An 18,254-nucleotide genomic window follows, 5' to 3' on the forward strand; every position below is an offset into this window, starting at 1 on the left:
AATCCAAGAAGCTCATTCTTCACCAGTGTCATTTTCCATCCCCTATTCCAGTCCAAACCCTCTCTGAAGAGTTGGCTTTGGGTATGGTTCCATTCCTGGGCTAACATAAGGTCTCGGGACCATAGCCTCCTGGGTCCCTCCAGCCCAGTCTCACCATTAAGTTTGGTCTTTTTATGAGAATGTGGGGTCTGCATCCCACTGCTCTCTTGCTCCCTCAGGGTTTCTTCTGTTGAGTTCCCTGTCAGGGCAGTCATCGGTTGTAGCCAGGCACCATCTAATTCTTCTGGTCTCAGGATGATGTATTCTCTGGTTTATGTGGTCCTTTCTGTCTCTTAGGCTCATAATTACCTTGTGTCTTTGGTGTTCTTCATTCGACCTTGCTCCAGGTGGGTTGAGACAAGTTGATGCATCTTAGAGGGCCACTTGCAAGCATTTAAGACCCCAGACGCCACTCTCCAAAGTGGGATGCATACTTTTTCTTAATAAGTTTTGCTATGCCAATTAACTTAGATGTTCCCTGAAACCATGGTCCTCAAATCCCTGTGCCTGCTACGCAGGCCTCTGAAGCATTCAGTTTATTCAGGAAACTTCTTTGCTTTTGGCTTAGTCCAGTTGTGTTGACCTCTCCTATATTGTGTATTGTCTTGCCCTTTACCTAAAATAAAACTTATCCACTACCTAACTAGTGAATACCTCTCCCCCGCCCCCCCCCGCCTCATAACCATCAAAGAATATTCTCTCCTCTGTTTAAACTGTTTCTCCAGTGCTTATAATAGTGGTCTTATACAATATTTGTCCTTTTGCAACTGACTAATTTCACTCAGCATAATGTCTTCCAGATTTCTCCATGTTATGAAATATTTCATGGATTTATGGTTGTTCTTTATGGATGCGTAGTATTCTATTATTTGAATATACCATAGTTTATTTATCCATTCATCCATTGATGGGCACCTTGGTTGCTTCCATCTTTTTGCTATTGTAAACAGTGCTGCATTAAACATGGGTGTGCATGTACCTGTTCTTGTAAAGGCTCTTATTTCTCTAGGATATATTCCAAGGAATGGTATTGCTGGATAGTATGGTAGTTCTCTTTTTAGTTTCTTATGGAAGTGCCAAATCGATTTCCAAAGTGGTTGTACCATTTCACATTCCCACCAGCAGTGTATAAGTGTTCCAGTCTCTCCACAACCACTCCAACATTTATTATTATGTGTTTTTTGGATTAATGCCAACCTTGTTGCAGTGAGATGGAATCTCACTGTAGTTTTGATTTCCAGTTCTCTAATAGCTAATGATCGTGAGCCTTTCCTCATGTATCTGTCAGCAGCCTGAATGTCTTCTTTAGTGAAGTGCCTGTTCATACCCTTTGCCCATTTTTTAATTGGATTATTTGTCTTTTTGTGGTTGAGTTTTAGCAGAATCATGTAGATTTTAGAGATCAGGCACTGATCGGAAATGTCATAGCTAAAAACTTTTTCCCAGTCTGTAGATAATCTTTTTACCCTTTTGGTGATGTCTTTGGATGAGCATAGGTTTTTGATTTTTAGGAGCTCTCAGTTATCTAGTTTTTCTTCTGCATTCTTAGTAGTGTTTTGTATACTGTTTGTGCCATGTATTAGGGCTCCTAATGTTGTCCCTATTTTTTCTTCCATGATCTTTATAATTTTAGATTTAGGTCTTTGATCCATTTTGAGCTCGTTCTTGTGCATGGAGTGAGGTATGGGTCTTGTTTCATTTTTTGGCAGATGGATATCCAGTTACGCCAGCACCATTTTTTAAAAAGACTGTCTTTTCCCCCTTTAACTGTTTTGGGGCCTATGTCAAATATCAAGTGCTCATATGTGGATGGATTTATGTCTGGATTCTCAATTCTGTTCCATTGGTCTATGTATCTGTTGTTGTACCAGTACCAGACTGTTTTGACTACTGTGGTGGTATAATAGCTTCTAAAATTAGGTAGAGCGAGGCCTCCCACTTTGTTCTTCTTTTTCAGTAATGCTTTGCTTATCCGGGGTCTCTTGGCCTTCCATATGAAATTCGTGATTTGTTTCTCCATCTCATTAAAAAATGTCATTGGAATTTGGATCGGAATTTCATTGTATCTGTAGATGGCATTTGGTAGGATAAACATTTTTACAACGTTAAGTCTTCCTATCCATAAGCAAGATATGTTTTCCACTTATGTAGGTTTCTTTTGGTTTCTTCACTAGTGTCTTGTAGTTTTCTTTGTATAAGTCTTTTACATCTCTGGTAAGATTTAGTTCTAAGTATTTTATCTTCCTGGGGGCTACTGTAAATGGTATTGATTTGGTGATTTCCTCCTGGATGTTTTTTTGTTGGCATAAAGGAATCCAACTGATTTTTTTATGTTTATCTTCTATCCTGTACAGGTTCCTCAGGACCACAATTAATTGTTCTAGAATTTCCATTCTTTGCAATGTTACCCATAATTGGTTATGATCCACACAGTCAAATGCCTTCGTATAGTCAATAAAATAGAGGTAAACATCCTTCTGGTATTCTCTGCTTTCAGCCAGAATCCGTCTGACATCAGCACTGATGTCCCTGGTTCCATGTCCTCTTCTGAAACTGGCCTGAATTTCTGGCAGTTCCTTGTCAATATACTGCTGCAGTCGTTTAAAGTCAGGAAAGGTGTGTGCCAGGGTTATATTCTTTCACCATACCTATTCAATCTGCATGCTGAGCAAATAATCCGAGAAGCTGGACTATATGAAGAAGAACGGGGCATCAGGATTGGAAGAAGACTCATTAACAACCTGTGTTATGCAGATGACACAACCTTGCTTGCTGAAAGTGAAAAGAACTTGAAGCACTTACTAATGAAGATCAAAGACCACAGCCTTCAGTATGGATTGCACCACAACATAAAGAAAACAAAAATCCTCACATCTGGACCAATGAGCAACATCATGATAAATGGAGAAAAGACTGACTTTATCAAGGATTTCATTTTACTTGGTCCACAATCAACAGCCATGGAAGCAGCAGTCAAGAAATCAAAAGACACATTGCATTGGGTAAATCTGCTGCAAAGGACCTCTTTAAAGTGTTGAAGAGCAAAAATGTCACCTTGAAGACTAAGCTGCGCCTGACCCAAGCCATGGTATTTTCAATTGCATCATATCCATGTGAAAGCTGGACAATGAATAAGAAAGACCAAAGAAGAATTGATGCATTTGAATTGTGGTGTTGACAAAGAATATCGAATATACCATGAACTGCCAGAAGAACGAAAATATCTGTCTTGGAAGAAGTACAACCAGAATGCTCCTTAGAAGCAAGGATGGCGAGACTGCATCTTACATACTTTGGACATGTTGTCAGGAGGGATCAGTCTCTGGAGAAGGACATCATGCTTGGCAAAGTACAGGGTCAGCAGAAAAGCAGAAGACCTTCAATGAGGTGGATTGACACAGTGGCTGCAACAATGGGCTGTAGCATAACAATGATTGTAAGGATGACGCAGGACCGGGCAGTGTTTCTTTCTGTTGTGCATAGGGTTGCTATCAGTTGGAACCGCCTCGACGGCACCTAACAAGAACAACAATGTCTTCTGCCCTGATACTCTGCTGAACTCTTCTATTAGTTTCAGTAGTTTTCTTGAGGATTCTTTAGGGTTTTCAGTGTATAAGATCATGTCATCTACAAACAGAGATACTTCTACTTCTTCCTTACCAATCTGTTGCCCTTTATTTCTTTATCTAGCCTAATTGCTCTGGCTAGGACCTCCAGCACAATGTTGAATAAGAGTGGCGATAAAAGGCGTCCTTGTCTGGTTCCCATTCTCAATGGGAATGCTTTCAGAATCTCTCCATTTAAGTTGATGCTGGCTGTTGACTTTGTAGAAATGCCCTTTATCATGTTGAGGAATTTTCCTTCTATTCCTATTTTGCTGAGAGTTTTTATCATGAAAGGGTGTTAAAAAAAAAAAAAAAAAAAAAACCCAGTGATGACTTTGTCAAATGCCTTTTCTGCATCAATTGATAAAATCTGTCTTGGAAGAAGTACAACCAGAATGCTCCTTAGAAGCAAGGATGGCGAGACTGCATCTTACATACTTTGGACATGTTGTTCATAAAATCATGTGGTTCTTGTCTTTTATTTTGTTTATATGGTGGATTACATTAATTGTTTTTCTAATGTTGGACCATCCCTGCATACCTGGTATAAATCCCACTTGGTCATGGTGAATTATTTTTTTGATATGTTGTTGAATTCTGTTGGCTAGAATTTTGTTGAAGATTTTGGCATCTATGTTCATGAGGGATATAGGTCCGTACTTTCTTTTTTTTCTGGTGTCTTTAGCTTTTTGGTATCAGGGAAATGGTGGCTTCATAGAATGAGTTTGGTAGTATTCCGTCCCTTTCTATGCTCTGAAATACCTTTAGTAGTAGTGGTGTTCACTCTTCTCTGGAAGTTTGGTGGAACTCTGCAGTGAAGCCATCAGGGCCAGGGCTTTTTTTTGTTGTTGTTGGGAGTTTTTTATTTACCTTTTCAATCTCTTTTTTTGTTATGGGTCTATTTAGTTGTTCTACCACTGTTTGTGTTAGTTTAGGTAAGTAGTGTGTTTCTAGGAATTCATCCATTTCTTCTAGGTTATCAATTTTGTTTGAGTGTAGTTTTTAATAGTAATTTGATATGATTCTTTTAATTTCAGTTGGGTCTGTTGTGATATTGCCCATCTCATTTCTTATTTACGTTATTTGTTCCCTTTCTTGTTTTTCTTTATTCAGTCTGGACAGTCGTCTATCAATTTTGTTAATTTTTCAAAGAACCAGCTTTTGATCTTGTTAACTCTTTCATTTGTTTTTCTGTTCTCTAATTCATTTAATTCTGCTCTAATTTTTATTATTTGTTTTCTTCTGGTGCCTGATGGTTTCTTTTCTTGTTCTCTTTCTAATTGTTTAAGTTGTAGGGACAGTTATTTGATTTTGTCCTTCTTTTTGTATGTGTGCATTTACTGATATAAATTGACCTCTGAACACTGCTTTCGCTGTGTCCCAAATGTTCTGCTGGGAAGCGTTTTCTTTCTCATTGGATTCTATGAATTTCTTTATTCCCTCCTTAATGTCTTCTATAACCCAATCTTTTTTGAGCAGAGTATTGTTCAGTTTCCAAGTATTTGATTTCTTTTCCCTGTTTGCTCTGTTATTGATTTCTACTTTTATGGCCTTACAGTCTAAGAAGATGCTTTGTAATATTTAGATGTTTTGGATTCTGCAACGGCTTGCTTTATGACCTAATATATGTGGTCTATTCTAAAGAATGTTCCATGTGCACTAGAAAAGAAAGTATATTTTGCAGCTGTTGGGTGGAGTGTTCTATATACGTCTATGAGGTCAAGTTGGTTGATCGTGGCATTTAGATCTTCCGTGTCTTTATTGAGTTTCTTTCTGGACAGGTTCTTCCTGTCTTTCTAGGAAAGTGGTGTACTGAAGTCTCCTGCTATAATTGTGGAGGTGTCTATCTCACTTTTCAATGCCGTTAGAGTTTGTATTATGCATCTTGCAGCCCTGTCATTGCGTGCATATTTAATATGGCTATATCTTCCTGGTAAATTGTCCCTTTAATCATTATGTAGTGTCCTTTATCCTTTGTGGTGGATTTAAGTTTAAAGTTTATTTTCTCAGAAATTATTATTGCCACTCCTGCTTTTTGATTGTTGTTTGCTTGATTTTTTTTTTTCCCCATCCTTCATGTTTTAGTTTGTTTGTGTCCTTAAGCCTAAGGTGTATCTCTTGTAGGCAGCATATAGCTGGATTATGTTTTTTTTTACCCCATCTGCAACTCTCTGTCTCTTTATTGGTGCATTTAGTCCATTTACATTCAGCATAATTGTAGATTGGTATGAGTTTAGTGCTGTCCTTTTGATGCCTTTTTTGTATGTGTTGTTGATAATTTCATTTTTCCACTTACTACTTTTTGTGCTAAGTTTTTCTTTGTAAATTGTGTGTTCCTCTTTTTCTTTGTAGTTGAATTTGTTTTTGCTCAGTCTTTATGTTTATCTTGGTTTTTATTTTGAAGCATGGGATCGTTAGTTCTCTTTGTGGTTACCTTAATATTTACCTCTATTTTTCTAAGTGTAAACCTAACTAGTATCTTCCAATATCACCTTGATTTCTTCTCCATATGGAAGATCTGTGCCTTCTGTATTTAATCCCTCTTTATTGATTATTGTCATCTTTTACATAATGACATCAGTGATTCCCAGTTTTGAATTTTTTAAATCTTTTTTTAAATTAATCTCATTTTATTTTTGTGATTTCCCTATCTGAGTTGATATCAGGATGCTCTGTTCTGTGTCCTTGTGTTGTGTTGATATCTGGTATATCGATTTTCTAACCAAAGAATTTCCTTTAGTAATTAGCTTTGGTTTGGTTTTTGCAAATTCTCTAAGCTTGTGTTTATCTGTAAATGACTTAATTTCGCCTTCATATTTGAGAGAGAGTTTTGCTGGATATATTATTCTTGGCTGGCAATTTTTCTCTTTCAATGCTCTATATATGTCATCCCATTGCTTTCTTGCCTGCATAGTTTCTGCCAAGTAGTCCAAACTTATGGATTCTCTTTTGTAGGTGACTTTTTGTTTATCCCTGGCTGGCTTTAAAATTTTCTGTTTATCTTTGGTTTTGGCAAGTTTGATGATAATATGTCTTGGTGATTTTCTTTTGGGATCTACCCTAAATGGGTTTCGATGAGCATCTTGGATAGATATCCTTTCCTCTTTCACAATGTCAGGGAAGTTTTGTGCCAATAGATCTTCAACAATTCTCTCTGTATTTTCTGTTATCTCTCCTTGTCCTAGAATTCCAATCACACACAGGTTATTCTTCTTTATAGAATCCCACATGATTCTTAGGGTTTCTTCACTTTTTAAAATTCTTTTATCTGATGTTTCTTCAAATATTTTGGTGCCAATTGCCTTATTCTCCATCTCCCCAATTCCACATTCCAATTCCTCAATTCTGCTCCTCTGACTTCCTATTGAGCTGTCTAGTTCTGTAATTTTATTGTTAATCTTTTGAATTTCTGAATGTTTCTCTATGGATTCTTGCAGCTTATTAATTTTTTCATTATGTTCTTGAATAATCTTTTTAATTTCTTCAACTGCTTTATCTGTGTGTTCCTTGGCTGTTTCTGTACATTACCTGATTTCATTTCTGATGTCGTCCCTGATGTCTTGAAGCATTCTGTATATTAGTCTTTTGTATTCTACATCTGTCAAGTCCAGGAATATATCTTCATCCAGGAAAGATCTTGATTCTCTGTTTTGGGGGTTTGTAGAAGCAATCATGGTCCACTTCTCTATGTGATTTGATATCGACTGCTGTCTCTGAGCCATCTATGCTATTGTAATAATTTATTTTATATTTGCTCACTGAGTCTCGTTTTGTTTGGTTTCGATATACCCAGATAGGCTACTAGAGTGTACTAACTTGATTGTCGAAGCATTTGAAGCACTAATGTCCTGTTACCAGATGGTTAGAGCTGTTACCAGGTATATGAACCTATGAGTCCATTCACTATTCTTGAATAGAATCAGCTCAGGTGTCATGGTCGGTCACCTAGTGTGTGGTGTAGGCTCTCACCTACTATCTTAGAGGAGTAGTGGTGATGGTCATATGCACCAGTTTCTGGTAGTGGCAAGGGGTCACACTCCAAAGAGGGAAGGGTGCTGACAGCCTTCCCCCAAGTGCCAGTAAGGAAGGAGCATCTTTCTTCTCTAGAGTGCTCTGGTGGGTGGGCTTTGCAACTGTACCTTACTTAGGCACCCAGTGCTTATACCTGTAAAGACTGGTAGGCATCACTATCCTCAGACCCCTTTTGCGAGTGGCTAGGTGATATGGATGGAGTCTCAGCCCTCAGGTCCCTGCTGTGGGTAGGTGAGGGCTCTGTTTAACAGGTAGAGTGGTATCAGACCTCTGAAACCTACCTCTCCACTGCTCAGCTGAAACAATTACAGTCAGACCTCTAACAGAATTGCCTTTGCAGTATAATAGCCACCTGTTTCCATGTAGAGGTGAAAGCCAAAGTCTATGGATCTCTTATGATTGAACTGGAGCTGCTTCTGTTCCGATCTTCCAGTTTAGGAAAGTTGGGAAAGGATTTTTCCCCTGATTGTTAATTTTCTACTTTTCCCAGGCCAGGAGAATGGGTTAGGAAAAAGCAAGGCACTTCTATCTCTGGCCCAGGGAATTAAAATATTAATGAAGCTGGCTGGGGCAGGGAGGGGAGGGATCAGATAGATAGGAGAGAGTAGCACAGTAAAATAGGAAAATCACTTGTCTTGTGTCAAGAGGGTTATTTTATCTGAGATTCCAGAGGGGTGTGTAGACTGTGTGTGCTGGCTGAGTCCCCACTGAGATTGCCCCGTGGGTTAGGGCTGCTTCCTGTGCTTGCCTTGTCTTAGGAAGCCACTATCAGCCCTGCAGCACTTGCACCAAAGCACAGCACCAAGGGATCAGGGCTGGGGCGCTGCACAGGCTCCGCAAGTAGTTGCTGCTTCTGCGCAGTCTCTCACTCCCTTGTCACTCAGGTTGATTTCTTAGTTCTGTGTTTGATGGTCAGGGTTTGTGGATTGTCATATATGTAATTGATTCACCTGTTTTTTCGGGTCTTTGTTGCAAGAGGGTTCAGTGGAAGCTTCTGCCTAGTTAGCCATCTTGGTCCTGCCTCTGATACTACTTTTTTAAGGCTGGAAAATGTATATGAATTTTGTAAAGTGTTTTACTAATAATGAAAAGTAATAATAATTAAAGTATTACTATCACTATAGCCATGTCTCTATTTTCTTTTTAAATAAGAAAAAATATCTAAGCTTATTTATTTTATTCTTTTTCACAAAACTTTTTGTATTTTTTGGTTCTTATGAATGAAAAATATATTTATAGTGATAAAAAATTTGGTGAAAGGAAGAAAACAGTTAATTTCATATGATATGTAATATACTTGATAAATTAATACTTGATGATTTTTTGCAAATTTTAGTTCAGGATGGTAATATGCTGCTTGAGAACTAGTTATACAATGGAAATATTGTATTATCAACTGCATGTCTGATATTGTGGGGAGACACAGAGCTGTAGTGGAATGTGTTTTGACTAAGACAGGTATTCTATCCCAATTCTCACCACTTTCTGCCTATGCTGGAAAGACATTGATTTCTCTGGGTCTCAGTTTTTTCTTTCACAAAATTAGGAAATTGGAACATAGGACCCTGTGTACCAATTTTGCATCTTTAAATTTGATTTTATATTGACATTTATTATTCTACTTTTAGACAGTATTTTCCAATAGAAAAAAAAAAGAAAAGCTAGTTTTCAACCCACGTAATCTACATGAGAAATAGTCACATATTCTTGGTTCTTTAGATTTCAGGACTCATATTCAGCATGTACACACTGCTAAATCTTACTTGTTTGTTAATACAGTGAAATACTTCTCTGTGCCACTTGGTAAGTGATATAGTCATACTACAGTAAGCAAAGAAATTCATACTATAAATTAACAAGTACTTCTATAGGGTCGCTATGAGTCGGAATCGACTCGACGGCATGGGGTTTTTTTTGGGAAGGAAACCCTGGTGGCACAGTGGTTAAGTGCTATAGCTGCTAGCCAAAAGGTCGGCAATTTGAATCCACCAGGTACTCCTTGGAAACTCTTTGGCAAGCAGTTCTACTCTGTCCTATAGGGTTACTATAAGTCAGAATTGACTCGATGGCAATGTTTTTTTTTTTTTTTTTTTTTTCAGTATGTTGTTGTTAGCTGCCGCCAAGTTGATTTTGACTCATGGTGACCCCTTGTGTGCAGAGTAAAACAGTGCTTCATAACATTTTCAAGGCTGTGACCTTTTGGAAGCAGATCTCCACCAGGCCTGTCTTCTGAGGCATCTCTGGGTGGGATCCAACTGCCAACCTTTCAGCTAGTAGTCAAGCCCTTAGCAGTGTGCACTACTGGGGACTCCCTATGTACTAATATATATATATACACACACACTAATATGGAAACCTTGGTGGCATAGTGGTTAAGTGCAATGGCTGCTAACCAAAGGGTCAGCAGTTCAAATCCGCCGGGCACTCCTCGGAAACTCTATGGAGCAGCTCTACTCTGTCCTATAGGGTAGCTATGAGTCAGAATCGACTCCGTGGCACCGGGTTAGGTTAGGGTTATACTAATATACTTATTTGTTCAATCTAATTGGCAAGCAATATTGTAATGCCCATTGGTAAATGGGCCTCCTGCTCTAGCAATATCTAAGAAGCATCTGCAGTATCTGCCAGTATGGCTTGGGTCACTGTTAAAAGTTTAGTTGCACTGGACATTCTTTACAAAGCACTGTGTGTTTGGGAGAACAATCCATTTATCAGAATTCTCAAATTATGTGGTCTCCACTGCTTCTAAATAATTTTTCTTTGGTTTTGTTATTAAACCACTATAATTCTAGTACAATTAATAAATAACCAATGTTTGATAATATAAATTCAGAATATACACTAAAAAAAACACTAAATACATATAAAATAAAATTTCAGAAAAATAATCATAAAGTTTGCATAATTTTCACATTTATATATCATCTATATTGACTTTCTAATTTGGCAAGAAAACAAAGAAGAAATAATGTTAATTTGGAACTGAAGCTTGAAACGCCTTCTGACAGTGTAGAATATTAGAATATCCTGGAAGGTATATTGATACTGTGGAAGTATTAGCTAAAATAATGTAATTTCTGGAAGAAAAATATATTTTTTAAAAAACATGAGTGTTTATTATTGCTATTGACATAAATATGGATGCAAACAGTACTCAAAATTGGTATTTTCAAATATGAAAGTGTTAAAGTCTTATACTGAATCAAAACAGTAATCATATTCTACCAAAGTCCATGGTTCAAATAAAATAAATTTGCAATCATGAAAAATATCACAATTAATATCATGCAATTAAACTTTTATAGACAAAATTTTAAAAGTAATTTATGTGTGTCAATAAATCAAATGAAATGTACTTATAAAATGTCATCTGAATTATTTTTGACACAATATTGACTTTTGTGTTATGAAGAACAATGGCTGTATAGCATTTCTTAAAATGAGTGCCCCTCTGATGTTTTCTTCTTAGTTTCTAATGGTCCTTCTTCAGGTTTTATTCTGGTGATTACTTAATCTTACCAGAAGTTGTCTGTGGAAGTTTTGTAGAAAAAAGAAAACAGGTCTTATATAATGTTTTGTAATGGCGCTGAAAGCGTTTGTTGACTGAAACATATAGATCAAACAATGTACATAACCCCCCTGAAGAAATGGCATTCTCTCCAGCAATGACCAGGGTCAGGCATATGCACACAAAGACAAAAATGTTTCAACTGTCTCCTAGTCAACAGTGATATGACATCCCATATATTTTAGGAAACAAAAAAAAAAAAAAAAAATTGTCTTGTCTATTCCAACTCATCGTGGCCCCCTAGGACAGAGTAGCTTTCACCCAGGGGGTTTCCAAGGCTGTAATCTTCGTGGAAGCAGACTGCCACATTTTTCTCCCACAGAACAGCTGGTGGGTTCAAATCATTGACCTTTCAATTAGCAGCCTAGTGCTTACTTCAAATATTTACTTAAAAAGAAAGCAAAAATAAATTATGTATAGTACTTATTTAGGGGCTATAAGGTTGTTGGTGTCATTTTTTTTTTTTTTCCTCTGAGGCTCTGTGGGTTTTATGTTCGTTTTGTTTGTACACTTTACTTTATTCTAAAACTTTTATGTACTAGGATATGTTTTCGGGATATTTATTGCTGCTCTCTCTGAGAATCAATCTTACTTATTAAAACTAAGTACTTGTAACACTGGATGGAATGAGCCTCCTTAATTAAATTTTGAATTTCTTATTCGTTTCATCTGCTTATTTTTCAAAGGTACTCTAGAACTGATTAGTAAAGTTCAAGAGCAATTCCCATTCTTTTTTAATTGTATTTTATTTAGCCATGAGGAGCCCTGGTGGTGCAGTGGTTAAATGCTCACCTGCTAACTGAAAAGTTGGCAGTTTGAACCCACCAGCCACTCCAAAAAGGAAAGATGTGGCAGTCTACAGCCTTAGAAACCGTATAGGGCAGTTCTACTCTGTTGTAAAGGGTCACCATGGGTTGGAATCAATTAGACGGTAATGGGTATATTTTAAGAGGCATCCCAATTTCAGAAATGTTAAACATAAAGGTCAATATATGTTAGATGCACCGAAATAGATTAAATAAAGAAAATACAAAAGTGAAGTAAAATATATGATAAAAATTAATAAGGATGATAAATCTAAAAGAAACAAAGTACTACAGCAATTTTAAGAGAAAAGCTATTACATCAAAAAGCAAAAACCAAACCCACTGTCACTGAGTTGAGTCTGGCTCAAACTATTATTACACTGTCTAATAAAATTACGTAAATAATTGAGTCTTTTGATGACAAAAGTAAGAAATAGAATAAATTTTTATTATGAAATAAACTTTCATTATGAAATAAGTTTGCAAATCTACTTAGATCATAATTTTAAAATAAGAATAATAAATATTGACCAGCTACTTAAGTGGGATTTTGATAAAATGATTTTCATGACTTAGATGATATTAGAACTACAAAAACCTCAGAAGTGTGATAAGGGCTAGACAAATTTCAAATGCAATGGCTATTAGTTCTGCAGAAATATATAGAGAATTTAACAGCATGAAAAAATGTCATTGATAGAAAAATTCTCTACTCATTAAGTCTAAGAAACACCTGCTGATTCTCATTTTAATGGGGTAGTTGAATGAAGACTTTAACACAACCTCCCTTATAATGCAGAACACAGTAAAATAGATAAATATATATATAGCCAAAAACAGCAAAAAAAAAAAAAAAGAACAACAATTTCTTAAAAAACAAGTGATTTTTGCATTATAAGGATAATTTGCATTTGGCCAGCAGTTTTATAAGCTATAACCGAATTACAGAATAAAATGGAATATATTTTTTTTAATTTGATTTATCTCTTTAATGATATTACACACCTGTTGATGAATGTGTTAATATGATCCCTGCCACACTTGCAGGAGGGGGCACACAGGAGAAAGCCCAATGGCTTCCCAAAATGCAGAGAAGTCCTTGGCATTGGCAGGTGAAGTATGAAATACGAGAATCAAAAAAACAACACCAGGGATAATCTGTCTAGAAATACCCAAGGTTTGGCTTTATAAGTGAATCAACTATATTTAAAGAACAGGGAGAGAGTATATGGGAAATAAATCATTTCTGTTTTTATTTTTCCTGTGCTTTTACATATTCTGTAATAAGAGTAAATTCATATTAAATTCACAAATTACACTGTTTATTAAATACCACCAAAAGATTATTGGATATCAAAAGCCTATAGGGTAAATTCAAATTTCACTGAACGACATGAATGGCTTTTCTCAGCCAGGTCACCTATTATCTTTCCTATGTTATCTTGTGAATCAGTTGAGGCGTTGGGGGGAGACTGGTTTTGAATTATCACATAGAAGTACGTTGCACACACCTCATTTACATTAGCTATTACACTGCGTAAAATTGATATTTGTTTGTTAGTCTTTTGGCTGGATTGAGCTCCTCAAACGCATACCATATATTTACATCACTTCACCCCCTCCCCAGGTAATTTTACATTTACTGTGTCCACTATGTTACTATGTTTCCTGTATTAGTATGTTTACTAGAACATAGTAAACATAAAATTTATGGATATTCAGTGAGAAATTCCCTACAGTTTCTACATTCAGACTATGGTGACAACTTTGCACATATATCCCTCTAGTCAGAGATTTCCCCTCACACACTCATAACTGAAAAAAGAGGGAACAGTGTACTACCAATTTGGACAAAGAATCCAACTAGAAAATTACAAAACTGACCCTCTCTATGAATGACAATGCCATAAAAAAGGTGAAATGTATTACTTCAAAAAGTAACACAGAATTCTCAGAGACACAAACAAGGAAGAGAAGGTCATTTTTGGAAGTAAATATATTCTCCTTAAGAGACAGAAAACATGGTAAGAAAGGAGCTAGAAAATAAGGCACATAATGAAAAAATGACAAAACTCCCCAAACTGCTTTGGTTATAGTGGAAGTTGCTGTACCTAGCCATTTGCCAAAAAACCTATATTTTGGCTTAATGAGGATAGATAGATATGTACATAGACTAGTGTACATACAGAAATGTTAATAATCAGTAGACAAGCAATGTGTGTGTGCTTGTTTACATAGCTAAATTCAAACAGAGCTGCAAAATTACTGGGATAATTAAGGTATGAAGACATTTAGTTTTCATGTAATTATGCCTTGTTTTTCTGCATGCTCACCTATTTAGGAAGTGAGGCAAACTTTGTTAGATTATTAGCTCTTCTACCTGTCAGCTGTAGCTGAATTCAAGCATGCTGATGGATAAGCCTCAGCGTTCTCATCTGTGAAATGTAGGCAGTAGTATGATCTATCTCCTTGCATTCTGACAAAGATTATGATTAATGAAAAGCCTGGCATTCAGTAAAACACAGTAAATATTTAAACTAAGTCAATGTAGCAGTGGATTACCACTTCACTGAAAGGGCATGGGTTCCGTCAGCGAAATTTCAGTACTAATTGATTTTCTTAGTAATGAATCTTTTTCCTCCTTATATTTACTTCTGGCTTCTAAAGCTTGAAATCTCATAAACCGATGGGCTATGGCTGCTAACCAAAAGGTCGGCAGTTCGAATCCACCAGGCGCTCCTTGGACACTCTATGGGGCAGTTCTACTCTGTCCTATAGAGTCACTATGAGTCGGAATTGACTCCAGGGCAAGGTTTTTTTTTGTTTTTTTGACTGATAGTGAGTAGTTGATGTGCTGGTTACAAATGACTCTTTGAGCCTGATAGGTAGTGACTGATCTGCTTATTGATTTCCGGTTCCCGCCCTGACGTTCTTCCCTGATCTAATCAGGCGTTTTCTTGTCTTCCATTATCTCTTGTCTTTTACGTTTGTGTTTCTCTAGCTGAGTCATAGACCACAGAGTTTTGAAATGCAGAAATTTTCTTTCAAACTCTCTTAGTAAAACCCATTGCCATTGAGCCGATTCTGACTCATAGCAACCCTGTAAGCCTTCTGTGTTTCTGTGCTTTTACACAAAGTATGGAAAAAAAAAGATTCCAAAATCTGTCAATCTTTGTGAAAGCCGACCACCACATCTTTCTCCTGCAGAGCAGCTGGTGAGTTCGAGCCGCCTACGTTTCTGTTAGCAGCTGAATGCCTAACCCCTGTGCCATCTTGTTAGGGGGTTCCAAACCATTTCGCCGACCCTTTGCAAAGCTGCCTGAGCTTTTGACCAACAAGAAGTGACCAATTTGTCACTGTTTGTTTGGCTATTTTAGCATAAGAAACCTGAAACTTACCAACATGTCACCACAGAAACACTGTTTCCAACCGCAGAGAGAGAATGCTGCAGCAACCAGCCAGCTCTGTGAAGTTCTTGCAGGTGGTGTTAACACCTTACATTACGCTCACTTGCATGCAGTTACTCATTATTAGTCATGCGTTTATTAATTGTTGAAACCATCATATTTTGAAATTAAGTTATATTTGTCTTTCTCCGCTCTAGCTAATTTATAAACCTCTTCCAATGAGAATTCCTGTTTCTCCAAGATTAATATTCTACATACTGTACAACATCTTTATTTGCACACATCTTCTACGTGGACGCTTCATTGTGTAAAATAGACAGAGGCAGACACTGAGGAGGGAAATAATGATATCCAGATCTTTCCCGTCATTCTTTATCTTTCAATTCTATCTGAGTTATCTACTTATTATCAGCCAGGTGCTGACTGAATAACTGCTTTGGATTTTTTCAGGAGAAGGGGGATTGAAAGTTTTCTTCCTCATTTCCAAAAATTTATTCCATAAATACCTGTGAAGGCAAGCGCACTAGGGCTGCTACAACTGGAAACGGCTAATATTTCTGAAGGATTTTGCTAATTTCTCTGTAGGGCATAAAATTATAAAAGCATTCCATACTTGTGACAGAACATCAACCTGGTGTGGACAATCCAAATGCAAGCTCAGGTATTAGAATCGACACTGTACAGAACAGATCAAAATGGAGAGATGAACAAGAAATTAAATTCAGTAAGCATCTCCCATTTTCTCTTACTGCTTTCACATGACTGGAAGGTGCAAGATATCACCCTTCGCCCTGATGAAAAACTGAGCAAGGACAGTAAGAAACAAGTCCAGTCAGGCTTGGGAAAGTGTCTCCTGATCTATGAGTGTTCCTGAGTGATGTATAAGAAGCTGGCCCCTCAGATCCGGCAATGCCAGGCTTCCAAGCACCAGGGGATGAACTTTCGGGTATGGGTAGGTTTTTAGGAAATATGTATTAGAATATTTAGGGGGCAATGGGGACATTATAACTGCAATGTACTTTAAGTAATACAGAAAAAAAAATTATGTAGATATGTGTGTATACAAATACTAGATACATACGTGTCTTATCATCTATAGAGAAAGAGGGAAAAGGAAAAAAAACATAGTAACACTGCAAATATTTGAGATCTGTGTACAGGTATCCACTCACTTTTTTTGTAGTATTATTCTTGCAACTTTTTCTGTAATTTTGAAGTTAGTTTTTATTTCACTTTATAGAAGTAAAAATTCCCTCCCCTACTGAGCTCACTATTATTTAAAAAAAAAAAAAAACTGGGAAAAAAATCAATACTGTTCCTGCAAACTGTTTTCTAAACAAACTGTAACATAAAGTAACCAAATAATTAATGAGGCAAAGTTACCATTTATACTAATATTTCGGCAAGAAGTGCAGAAATGATACAATTAAAATATCGGCATTTTGCAACATTGAAATGAATTAATGGATCTAGGAACTGATGATCAATTGCTGCTAACTTTACAAAAAAGAGACACTAGATATTAAAACAACAAAACAACATGTCTAACCACAGCGTAGACGGGCAATCAGCAAAGCCAAGACTATGAAAGACTAGAACAAAAACAACAACGACGAAATCCTAAGTGCCCAGTCTCTTCAGCAACAGTAAAAACAACGGTAAGAGATTTATCAACCAGTCACAGTAACGAATCCCTGGTCTGCTTAAAACATATAAAACCATCTGGGAAATGTGAACTGCAATTAAACAGCTTATAATATGAAAGAAGTATTGTTAATATCGAAATTATGTTTTAACATGGAGCATTTACCTTTTAGGAAAGTTAAAGATTGTGGCTTGATGCCTGAGATTGCAAAATAATCTAGGCTGGGGTGTGAGTTGATATTTGTTGAAGCTGGGTGATGAGTACATTGTAGTTCATCAAACTATTGTCTCTACCCTACTTAGTGTTTAAAATATGATTTCAATAACAAACATTAAAGAATATGAAAACCTTTTTCCATCCACCGGGCACAGAGAGCATTACAATGGACGCCCTGTTCCACCGACGTAGTCATAGTCAGAAATAAGGTCAGGACAGGAAGCTAAAACAATGAAAGCAGAATAAAAATAAGACAAAACAGACCTGAGGAAAGTAGAAATGCTCATCGCAGAACACTTTGAAAGTCCTCTTGTGGTTTTATTCTAAAGAGGATTACTACGACGAGCCAAGTAAGAAAATTTAGCATTGGGCAGAAGGTTTTAAGAAAGACAAGGATGTAGCAAGGGGATTCATTTGATGGTGGAATAAATAAGGCAATGATTATATCTATTGTGCACTTTTTTAAGTGCCAAGCACTTTTCTAAGCACTTTTCATGTATCAATGTACTTAATCCCACAACCACTATGGGAGGTAGGTGCCCTAGTTATCCCCCTTTGGTACAGGGGGCATCTAAATCAGAGAGAGCATATACATCTTGCCCAAAGTTTTACAGTTAGCAAGTGAAGGGGATGAGATTTGCATTAGGTCCTGGTGGTGCAGCAGTTAAGTATTTGGTTACTTAACCCAAAGGTTGGTGGTTCAAATCCACTCAACAGCTCTGCAGAGGAAAGTCCTGGTGATTTGCTCTCTTAAAGATTAAACCAAAAACCCATCACCATTGAGTCATTTCTAATTCATAGCGACCCTACAGGACAGAGCAGAACTGCCCCACAGGGTTTCCAAGGAGCAGCTGGTGGATTCAAACTGCCAACCTTTTGGTTAGCAGCTAAGCTCTTAACCACTGGGCCACCAGGGCTCCTCATAAAGATTACAGC

Source organism: Loxodonta africana, chromosome 4 (genome assembly GCF_030014295.1).
Source record: "Loxodonta africana isolate mLoxAfr1 chromosome 4, mLoxAfr1.hap2, whole genome shotgun sequence".
In the NCBI taxonomy this organism is placed as follows: Eukaryota; Metazoa; Chordata; class Mammalia; order Proboscidea; family Elephantidae; genus Loxodonta; species Loxodonta africana.